Source organism: Erythranthe guttata, chromosome 10 (genome assembly GCF_056151865.1).
Source record: "Erythranthe guttata isolate IM_541 chromosome 10, IM_541, whole genome shotgun sequence".
In the NCBI taxonomy this organism is placed as follows: Eukaryota; Viridiplantae; Streptophyta; class Magnoliopsida; order Lamiales; family Phrymaceae; genus Erythranthe; species Erythranthe guttata.
The window spans coordinates 15,759,106-15,769,639 of NC_142542.1; the positions used below are offsets into that span (position 1 = coordinate 15,759,106).

Sequence of the window (10,534 nt, forward strand, 5' to 3'; positions counted from 1 at the left end):
TCATCTGTCTCTGCTATAATATAATGGCCATAGAGATTTCCCTTCCGTTTGTTGATAATTTCAACTGTTTTTTTTTTATCTATAATTAATTTTGTCAATGTTGTATTTCTATTTTCCTTGCCTAAAAATCTCAATTTAATTATGTAGATTTATGGATAATTAATGTAAAACATATTAACACTATGGAAGAGTAAAACTACCGATCAAATTGAAATAAATTATGTTTTAACCATAAGTCAAATGTTTTTCTTTTCACAAAGCATGTTTGTTGAGTTTACTACACAAGATTAGAATTTCATAAATATAGATACATGTTTAATTTATTGCACGTAAAGAAAAAAATGTCAGAAATAAAAATTTGTTGGGAGATTATTATCAGAAAAAAAAATAGAAAAAAAAAAAAGTTGATTTGTATTTTCATCATCTTCCACCTATATGTTGTAAGAAGTAAATTCCGGTTTGTTTGATACTACATCCAGTGAAATATACCGGGTGATTATTAACCGTTAATCTGCACACAATCACACACACACTCGTATGTAAGGTTAGTGGGAATTTATTTCACCATATCAATGATTAATAATTACCCGGTATATTTCAACAGGTGTAGCATCTCAAAGATCGTAAATTTCCAATTTAGCAAGTGTTAATATTACGTTTACAACCGGAACACTAACTTAATTATAATCGGCCATTGCAATAAATTACAATCCTAATAAGCATAACTAGTGGCAGAGCTAGCATATGGACAGAAGGGGCCATGGCCTCCAACAATTCTCGAAATTCTATTTTTTTATGTAGATGTTAAGTGTATATTTTTACACTTAATTGTACCTTTTAATTGGAGCTTTTGGTGTGTTTTGACGATAATTGGTGCTTAAAATGGTTATTATTTGTATTTTAGGTGCAAATTGAAGAATTGGCAACTTATGGGGTGAAAACTGCAAATTCGGAGAAAAAGTGGGCCAAAAGTGAAAATATCGAAACTCTGAAGAATTGAAGACCGGACGGCCGTCCGGATTTTAAAGCTTATTCTCGCACGGCTGTCCGGGTGGTCGAGGTGGCGCAGTGAAGGAAGTTTAATTACACAAGGAAACCCGCCCTATTATATTTCTGCACCCTATTTAAAGGCCAAAAGCACACAATTAGATTTATCTTTGATCTTTAGTTTTTATCTTTCATATTTCTACACGCAATTTAGGAACGGAGCAACGAAGACGAAGACTTGACGAATCTTCTTCATAGTTCTCCCTTTATTTTTATTTTTCGATTTTCATGAACTTTCGTATTTTTATTATGTTTTTCGTAGCTAACATGAGTAGTTAAGTTTTTATTTTAGGATTTTATTGGAACCCTATGTGGTAATTCGAACCTATTTTTCTACTTTTATGCAAGTTTAATTCTTCGATTATTTCTTCTATCTTGATCTTATTTAGTGCATGAACGTAGCTAATTTATGTTGCTATTAGTTATTGTTAGAATTGATTGACAGATCGTTTTAATAATTAGAACAGGGATAGAAGAGCCTTCGAGTAGTTTTCACCGGATGAGTGTGTTAATTGCATGTATTATCGTAGACATACAGATAATACCTTAGGTAGCTGTTTACGAGACTTGTTATTTAATGCTATATTGATATTTTCTCGTGTTTAATTGCTTTCTTAATTAGTTTAATTTATTTAGTTAATTAATTTGACAACCCTGCGTAGGCTGGATAAAAATCATAATTGTTAAGATTTGGTACTTAGGATTAGGTAATTTGCGTATTCCCTGTGGGATCGACATCCGACTCTCACGAGTCTACTTTACTACTTGTTTGCGATACGTACACTTGCATGTTGGTATTTAGCACCCAACAAGTTTTTGGCGCCGTTGCCGGGGAATACGGCTAAATTATTTATTTATCCTAATATTAAATTTGAGCAATTTTTCTTACTTCAGCCATTTTATTTATTTTATTTTATTATTTTATTATTTTGTTTGAGGTACTTTTTATGCAAAGAGGACACGACACAGACTTTCTACCTCTCGATCCCGAAATTGAGCGAACGTTTAGGCAAGCCAGAAGAAATCAACGGTTGGCTCAAAACGCTCCCGCAATGATGGAAGAAGAGATCAATCGTAGGGAAGATGACCAAGGGCGCATACCGATTGCGGTTGGGGAAGTCGTCAATGAGCAAGAGCAACGCCAGCTAATTAATCCACCACCGCATCAACGAGCACTGCATGAGACACCGTTCCAACGCTTAATGGGTTTCAATCAAGTATCTAGCAGCCCCCCATTGAAGCCAACAATTTCGAGATTCGAGCGGGACTCCTCACGATGCTCCAAAACAATGGGTTATTCAGCGGATTGGCTCATGAAGACCCACATCTCCACTTGGTCAATTTCCTCGAAACGTGTGACTCGCACAAGATGAACGGAGTAGCACCCGAAGCACTGCAACTCCGCCTGTTCAAGCACTCCCTACAAGGAGCAGCCCGAGAATGGTTGCAAACTCGTGCACCGCACTCCATCTCGTCTTGGGCATAGCTAGCACAAGTTTTCATGAACACATACATCTCCCCAACAAAAACTGAGAGAATCCGGAGAGAAATTCAAAATTTCATACAAGAAGTCGGTGAAGCATTATTCAAGACGTGGGAGCGGTTCAAACAGTTAGTAAGCAGGTGCCCGAATCACGGACTGCAAGAGTGGCGCCAACTGCAAATATTTTATGATGGATTGCAAGACAACTCGAGAACCGTGCTCGACTCTGCAGCTGGAGGTATGTTCATGAGTTTGACCTACGACGAAGCATACGAACTCTTGGATCGAATTGCTAGAAATAAATACATGCGGGCATCGGACCGGTCGAACAGCGGAGCAGTCAAGACGGGAGGAATTTTGGAAGTGGACGGGGTCACCGCAATCACTGCGCAATTAGAGAAGCTATCAAAACATGTTGCAGCATTGCAAACACAACAAGTCCATGCAGTCCAAATTCCTGACCAGTGCGTAGAAGAAACGGAGTCTCTGAATTATGTGCATGACACCAACCGACAACAGAGGAACCCGTACTCCAACACATATAATCCGGGATGGAAGGATCACCCTAACTTTGGGTGGGGAGGAAATCAGCAAGGGCAAAGGCAAGCACCACCTTAAGGTCAACCGCCTAATTATTCACGACCAGCTCCCGGATTCCAAAATCCGCCTCAAGCACCACCTCAAGGCGGAGACCTCGCAAATATCTTGGCCCAATTTATGATGACCACCCAAGCATCCATTCGAAATTTGGAAACACATATGGGCCAATTTGCAACCCAATTGAACGCGAGGCCAACCGGTACGTTACCGTCAAATACGGAAGACCCTCGAAGGGGCACCAACGAGCAATGCAAAGCCGTCAGTTTGAGGAATGGAAGACAACTGGAAGAAGTGACTAAGAAGGCAACAAGCAAAGATGGGGGGGAGCAACAAGAAAAATAAGTGGAGACTCTGACAGATCCACCAGGTGAGAAAAGGGTCGTTGCGCCTAAGCCGACCCCTCAGGTACCTTATCCTCAACGCCAGATAAAAGCGAAAAATGAGTCTTATTACAAAAGTTTTCTTGAGCAATTGAATGAACTACATATTAATATTCCTTTTACTCGAGCACTTGAACTAATGCCTCATTGGGTGAAATTTTTGAAAGACATGGTATGAAAGAAACGGAAATTCGGTGAACATGAGATGATAGCCTTAACCGAGCAATGCAGTGCCATTCTTACTCGCCCAATTCCACCAAAGCTTGGAGACCCGGGTAACTTTACGATTCCAGTCGCTATCGGAGGTAAGTTCTTTGCAAGATCTCTCATAGATTTAGGTGCGAGCATTAATCTCATGCCTTTCTCGGTTTTTCAAGATTTGGGATTAGGAGATATAAAATTGGTATCTGTGACTTTACAGTTAGCCGATAGATCGCTCATATACCCAAAAGGAATAGTAGAGGATGTTTTAGTTAAAGTAGATAAATTCATCTTTCCTGCAGATTTTGTAGTTCTTGATATGGAAGAAGATAAAGAAATTCCCTTGATTTTGGGAAGACCTTTTTTGAGAACGGGTAGAACTATAATTGATGTGTATAATGGAATTTTATCTATGTCTTTGGGGGATGAAACGATTAAATTTGATGTTTTCCGTACAATGAAACACCCTCAAGAGGGTGATGAATGCTTTGCTTTTGATGTGTTAGATCAATTGAATTTTGATTTTGTTGAACCTTTAATTGCGGATCCGTTGGAAGCATCTTTGAGTGTAGGAACATCAGTTGAGGAAGAAGCAGTGACGGAACAATTATGTTGGTTGGATTCGGCAAAGCCGCTGTCAAGACCACGCTTTGAGAGTTTGGAAACGGAGATCCCGTTATCTGTCACTTTTAAGCCTTCAGTGATCGAACCTCCGAAACTTGAGCTTAAAGTTTTACCATCTCATTTAAAATATATGTATCTTGGAGCTCATGAGACCTTACATGTTATTATTTCTTCATCTTTGACAGGTCTACAGGAAAAGAGACTTTTGGAGGTCTTGCGAGAACACAAGCTAGCACTAGGATGGACAATTGCCGATATCAAGGGCATAAGTCCAACTTTTTGCATGCACAATATCATATTGGAGGAGAGCCATAAATCTTCGGTGGAATAACAGAGGCGATTGAACCCCATCATGAAGGAAGTTGTGAAGAAAGAAATCATCAAGTGGTTAGACGCAGGTATTATTTTTCCTATTTCCGATAGTGCGTGGGTTAGTCCGGTACAATGTGTACCCAAGAAGGGGGGAATGACTGTTATAAAAAACGAAAAAAATGAATTAATCCCTTCTAGGACAGTAACGGGTTGGCGAATTTTCATGGATTATAGAAAATTGAATAAAGCCACTCGAAAAGATCACTTCCCGTTGCCCTTTATTGATCAAATGCTTGATAGGCTAGCTTGTCAAGAATTTTATTGCTTTTTAGATGGGTATTCCGGTTATAACCAAATTGCCATAGCTCCCGAGGATCAAGACAAAATCACTTTTACTTGTCCTTTTGGTACTTTTGCTTTTAGACGTATGCCTTTTGGTTTATGCAATGCTCCTGCTACTTTTCAACGTTGTATGATGGCTATTTTTACGGACATGGTTGAATGTGGTCTTGAAATTTTTATGGATGATTTTTCTGTGTTCGGTGATACGTATGACACTTGTCTCGAAATACTGGCTAAGGTTCTTCGCAGGTGTGAAGAGACAAATTTGGTGCTCAACTGGGAAAAGTGCCACTTTATGGTGCAAGAGGGGATCGTGCTAGGACACAAGGTGTCAAAGAAGGGGTTAGAAGTCGATCGAGCAAAAATCGAGACAATCGAGAAATTACCGCCACCAATTTCCGTAAAGGGGATTCGAAGTTTCTTAGGACATGCGGGATTCTATAGGCGGTTCATCAAGGATTTTTCCAAGGTTGCAAAACCATTGTGCAATTTGTTGGAGAAGGACGTCAAATTTGACTTCAATGACGAATGCCTCAAAGCCTTCGACGACTTGAAAACAAGGTTAGTAACTTCTCCTATTATTGTTGTGCCCGATTGGAATGAACCTTTTGAGCTTATGTGTGATGCCAGCGATTTTGCGGTAGGTGCCGTGTTGGGTCAAAGAAAGAATAAAATTTTTCATTCAATTTACTATGCTAGTAAAACCCTAAACGATGCACAGTTGAATTATACCACGACTGAAAAAGAGTTGCTAGCAGTTGTTTTTGCATTCGAAAAATTTAGATCATATCTTATAGGCACCAAAGTCATTGTCTTCACGGATCACACGGCTTTAAAATATTTGATAGAAAAGAAAGAGGCAAAACCTAGACTTATTAGGTGGTTGTTATTGTTGCAAGAGTTCGATTTGGAAATTCGTGATCGTAAGGGTAGCGAGAACCAAGTAGCCGATCATTTATCTAGGCTAGAAACGGAATTCAAAGATCCAATTTGCATTAATGAAAATTTTCCGGATGAACAATTGCTTGTTATTAATAATCAAGAAGTGCCATGGTATGCGGATTTTGTGAATTATTTAGTTAACCATGTACTTCCACCCGAGCTTACTTTTCATCAACGAAAAAAGTTTTTACACGATGTGAATTTCTACTTTTGGGAAGAACCCTTTTTGTTTAGACAATGCAGCGATTTAGTCATTCAAAGATGTGTACCGGAAAGCGAGCAAGGAGATATACTTTTTCACTGCCATGGCTCGGATTATGCGGGGCATTATGGAGGTGAGCGCACGGCGAGAAAGGTGCTTCAATCAGGTTTCTTTTGGCCAACTTTGTTTAAAGATTGCTATAATTTTGTTTCAAGTTGTGATAGATGCTAGCGAGATGGTAATATTTCTAGGAGGCACGAACTCCCATTAAATACAATGATCGAAGTAGAGCCTTTCGATGTATGGGGAATAGTTTTATGGGGCCCTTTGTCCCATCATTCAATAACCTATACATCTTAGTGGCCGTCGATTATATATCTAAATGGGTTGAGGCGGCCGCCTTTCCTACTAATGATTTTGCAGTGGTTTGTGCTTTCTTAAAAAGATAGATTTTCACTCGCTTTGGAATGCCACGAGCAATTATTAGTGATGGAGGCACTCACTTTTGTAATAAACAATTCGAAGCACTCTTGGCCAAGTATGGTGTAAAGCACAAAGTCGCATTGGCCTACCACCCTCAGACGAACGGGCAAGCCGAGGTCACAAATCGTGAAATCAAAAACATCCTCGAAAAGGTTGTGAGTCCTACCCGGAAGGATTGGTCGAGAAAATTAGATGATGCACTTTGGGCATATCGTACAGCTTACAAAACCCCACTTGGGATGACACCGTTTCGATTGATTTATGGCAAGGCGTGTCATCTACCAGTTGAATTGGAGCACAATGCGTTTTGGGCAATTAAGAAGCTGAATTTCGATATTGAAGCGTGCAAGGAGAAACAAATGCTGCAACTCAACGAGCTCGATGAATTGAGATTGAATGCGTATGAAAGCAATCGTGTATACAAAGAGAAAACCAAGCGTTGGCACGATAATAAGATATTGCATCGAGAATTTCAAAAGGGGCAATTGGTTCTCCTCTACAACTCCCGTCTAAAGTTGTTTCCGGGAAAACTCAAGTCAAGATGGTCCGGACCGTTTACCATACTCGAAGTATTTCCGCACGGCGCAGTCGAATTATTGGATCCCGAGAGCGAAAAATCGTTCAAGGTCAATGGATAACGCCTCAAGCATTATCATGGAGGGGAATTGAATCGCCAAGTGACTTCGGTCACGTTAGCTTGAACAAAGAAGCAGACAAAGTCCGGCTGAAGATTGTAAACTTAGCGCTTCTCGGGAGGCAACCCAAGATTTCTTTTTTCTTGTTTTATTTTTTTATGTTATTTTAATTTTTTTTAGTTTTTGTTTTTTTTCATAAAAAAAAAAAAAAAAAAAAAAAAAAAAAAAAAAGTTTCAGGGGCACTAATAAGAAGTTTTTATTTTTTAGGGGCCTAATTGCAATTATGCACACGGCCGTGCAAGAAAAAGGCAGGAATCTCACACGGCCGTGTGAGATTTCGGGGAAGCTACTGCCCAAAATCGCAATTTGGCGCGGCCGTGCGGATTTAAGGCTTAAATCTCGCACGGCCGTCCGAGAGTCCAAAGGGCTACTGCCCAAAACCGGTAATTGGCGCGGCCGTGCGGATTTCAGGCTTAAATCCCGCACGGCCGTCCGAAAAAAAAAGGGGCAGCTTTAAATAGAATTTTTCACACCCCAATCTTCACGAATCCAAAACCCCTCTCTCTCATACTTCGAACCCTAGCTCTCTCTTTTCAAAATTTTCGATTTTCTTTGACAAATTTCACCAGAAATTCACCAACTACACACACATAATACTTAATCTTGGTGGTTTGTTGTTGATTTGCGCAGGGAGGATTCAAGAAAGGTGCAAATTTCTCCACAAACCCACTCCACCACGAACGCCCACAAGGTGTTCGACGAATTGCCCAAGTCAAGTTTGGGGGGAATTTTGCACATCAATTCACATCTAATCCCTTCCACACGCATTCTCAAATCATGGGGAAACTGTTAGAGTAGGTGACCAACAAGCCAACTTGTGGCTGTGGTTTTCGTATTTATTATTGTAATAAACGAACCTTTATTCGTATTAATGATAAAACACCTTGGCATTCTATATCTTTGTCCCTTTGTCACAAGCATAGATATAGTCCTTACAGTTATTACAAGTACTAGTAATTGATCGTTAGGATCGTGAGATATTTACTTAAGTATTATAACTGTTAAACCTGTTCCTAGTCGAAGGGTTACGCCACTAATGAGGATATCGGCCTTTCCCATTAAGACTAGCACTTAGTGTATGTGTACTGCATCTCATCAGTAAACGGTATTGTGATATCGGCATGCATAAGTGGGTGCTCGTAAGTTGACGAGTTCACTGAACTCCCTCACCCTAGAAATCTCTAAGTGGTTCCCAATAATCGAGTAGAGATATCTATGGTATAGTTGTACACCATTAGTCCTTATGACCTAGACATCACCGTGACTTCACTGGAGGACCAGCTGTATCGTGACCTGTCCCTGAGTTCCACCGAGGACCATCCCAAGGGCCAGTGTTCGTGCAGTCCGAAATCTAGTGGGAGGTCTGTGCATTGTAGTCGGGGATTCGATCGCTAGAATAGTCTTGGATGTCCTGTGTGTTCTGAAAGTTTGTAATCATTCTAAGTCTCTGGCCAGAGCTTACTAAGTGATGATTAGAGAATTCGATTCTCTAAGTCATGCACGTAAGGATTACAACACTTAGAACGATCGCACCGTCATCGAACATATAAAGAGGTCTCGATGAACCAATGCCTCTAGTTCGATCGGGACATATGAATCGAAGGGACCGTACTGTACGTTAACTATATCTGAAGGTTCTTGCAGGCACTTCATTTGTATCTAGGGAATCATGACGCGTAGTTGCTAGACGCCAATCTTGATTCGTTGGGTGATTGAGATGAAACGAGCTTCACCTTAATCGTAACTCTAAGGGACGAGTTTTGACCACAAAGAGTTGTGGGCCCACGGCTAGCTTACACCTGAACCATCGAGGGTCACACTGCTCGTGCACATGAGATCTTTGAATAAACGGTCAGAGATAAAATAGTTTATCTTTGCATGATTGGAAGTCAATATGATTGAGTCCAACATTCGTAATTTGGAATTATGAATGAGAATAATAAAAGGAAAAGAATAGGCGAACATGTTAGTGAACTTTCTAAATCGGGAAGTTTCCAAATTTAGAAAGTCCACTGAACTAGGGTTTCCACTTTTGGAAAGTTGGAAAATAAGAGATGGCACTCGTAATGACGAGGAAGTTATAATGATTCCGAAAATGTACTCGTTGCAATTTTTCGGTCATCGAATTGAGAGATGCGAGCAAGTAAAGGAACTAACGAGCTTAAGCTGTTGGGCTCAGTCCAACTTAAGCCCGCTAGGGTTTTATGCAAGGGACTATAAATACATGATTTATAGGCCTTGCACACACACATGAAACCCTAACCCTAAAGCGGCCGACCCTCTCTCTCTCGCCCTCTCTCCCGCGCGGCCACCACCGCACCACCGTCGCCGCTCCGTCGCCGGAACCGGCCGTTCGTCGGCCGTTCCTTGTTCGGTATTCTTTCTCCTTTCTTTTTCTTCCGTTTTATTCTAACTACTTCGTGTCTAGTGCCACGATTTAGTAGATCGAAGTATACGAGGTGAAATCCGAGAGGAGGAAGACTGTAGATCGAAAAATCGAGGAGCAACGCACGAGCCGAAGCCGCACGCTGCCCCACGCGCCGTCCCGAAGCCGCGCGTACACTACACGCGCCGCCGTGACCTCACGCGCCGCTGCTGCCGTTGCACCGCTGCTGCCCCGATTCTACGGATTGGTTTCCGTAGTAATCACGAAGTGCTAATCGCTCCTACCTCACGCGTCAAGAGGTAAATATACGAAACCCTAGTTTCGTTTAGGGTTTAGTTTAAACTATGATTTCATGCTTGTGTTTGTATGATTTTATGTGATTATGTGTAATCGGTTTTAAATCATTGCAAGCATGTTATTTGGTTTAAATTGCGAGCATGTTAATTGATTTAAGTACGGTTAAATTTATTAGCATGTATGTTGTTTTATTTTCGCTGGAAGCGCAAAGGTACGCAATTAATTGAATTTAATTTATCGGGCATGTTCTTATGTGTTTTTAAAGTCGTTTAAATCGCATAAATTTTTGTTTTCCGCTGCGTACGCGTGCCCGAAACCCAACAGTGGTATCAGAGCTCGTTGCGCAATTAATTGCGTTCGTGTTTGTATGCTATGATTTTATGCATGTTCGATTTATTAAAGTAGTGTTTGTCGTATTATGTAATTGGGAGTTTTCGTAAGTTTAAAATATTTTTGAAATATTGTTTAGAATTTTTCCAGCTTTAAAATTGTTTAAAATTGGAAAATCGGATCTGAAATTATTTTTAAAACGTCGGTTT

At 40.4% G+C, this 10,534-nt stretch overlaps 1 pseudogene; it reads left to right on the forward strand.

Annotated features, from left to right (window-relative positions):
* Positions 1 to 3,715: 3,715 nt before the first annotated feature.
* On the forward strand, positions 3,716 to 7,254 carry LOC105964368 (uncharacterized; annotated as a pseudogene).
* The last annotated feature ends 3,280 nt before the right edge of the window (positions 7,255 to 10,534 follow it).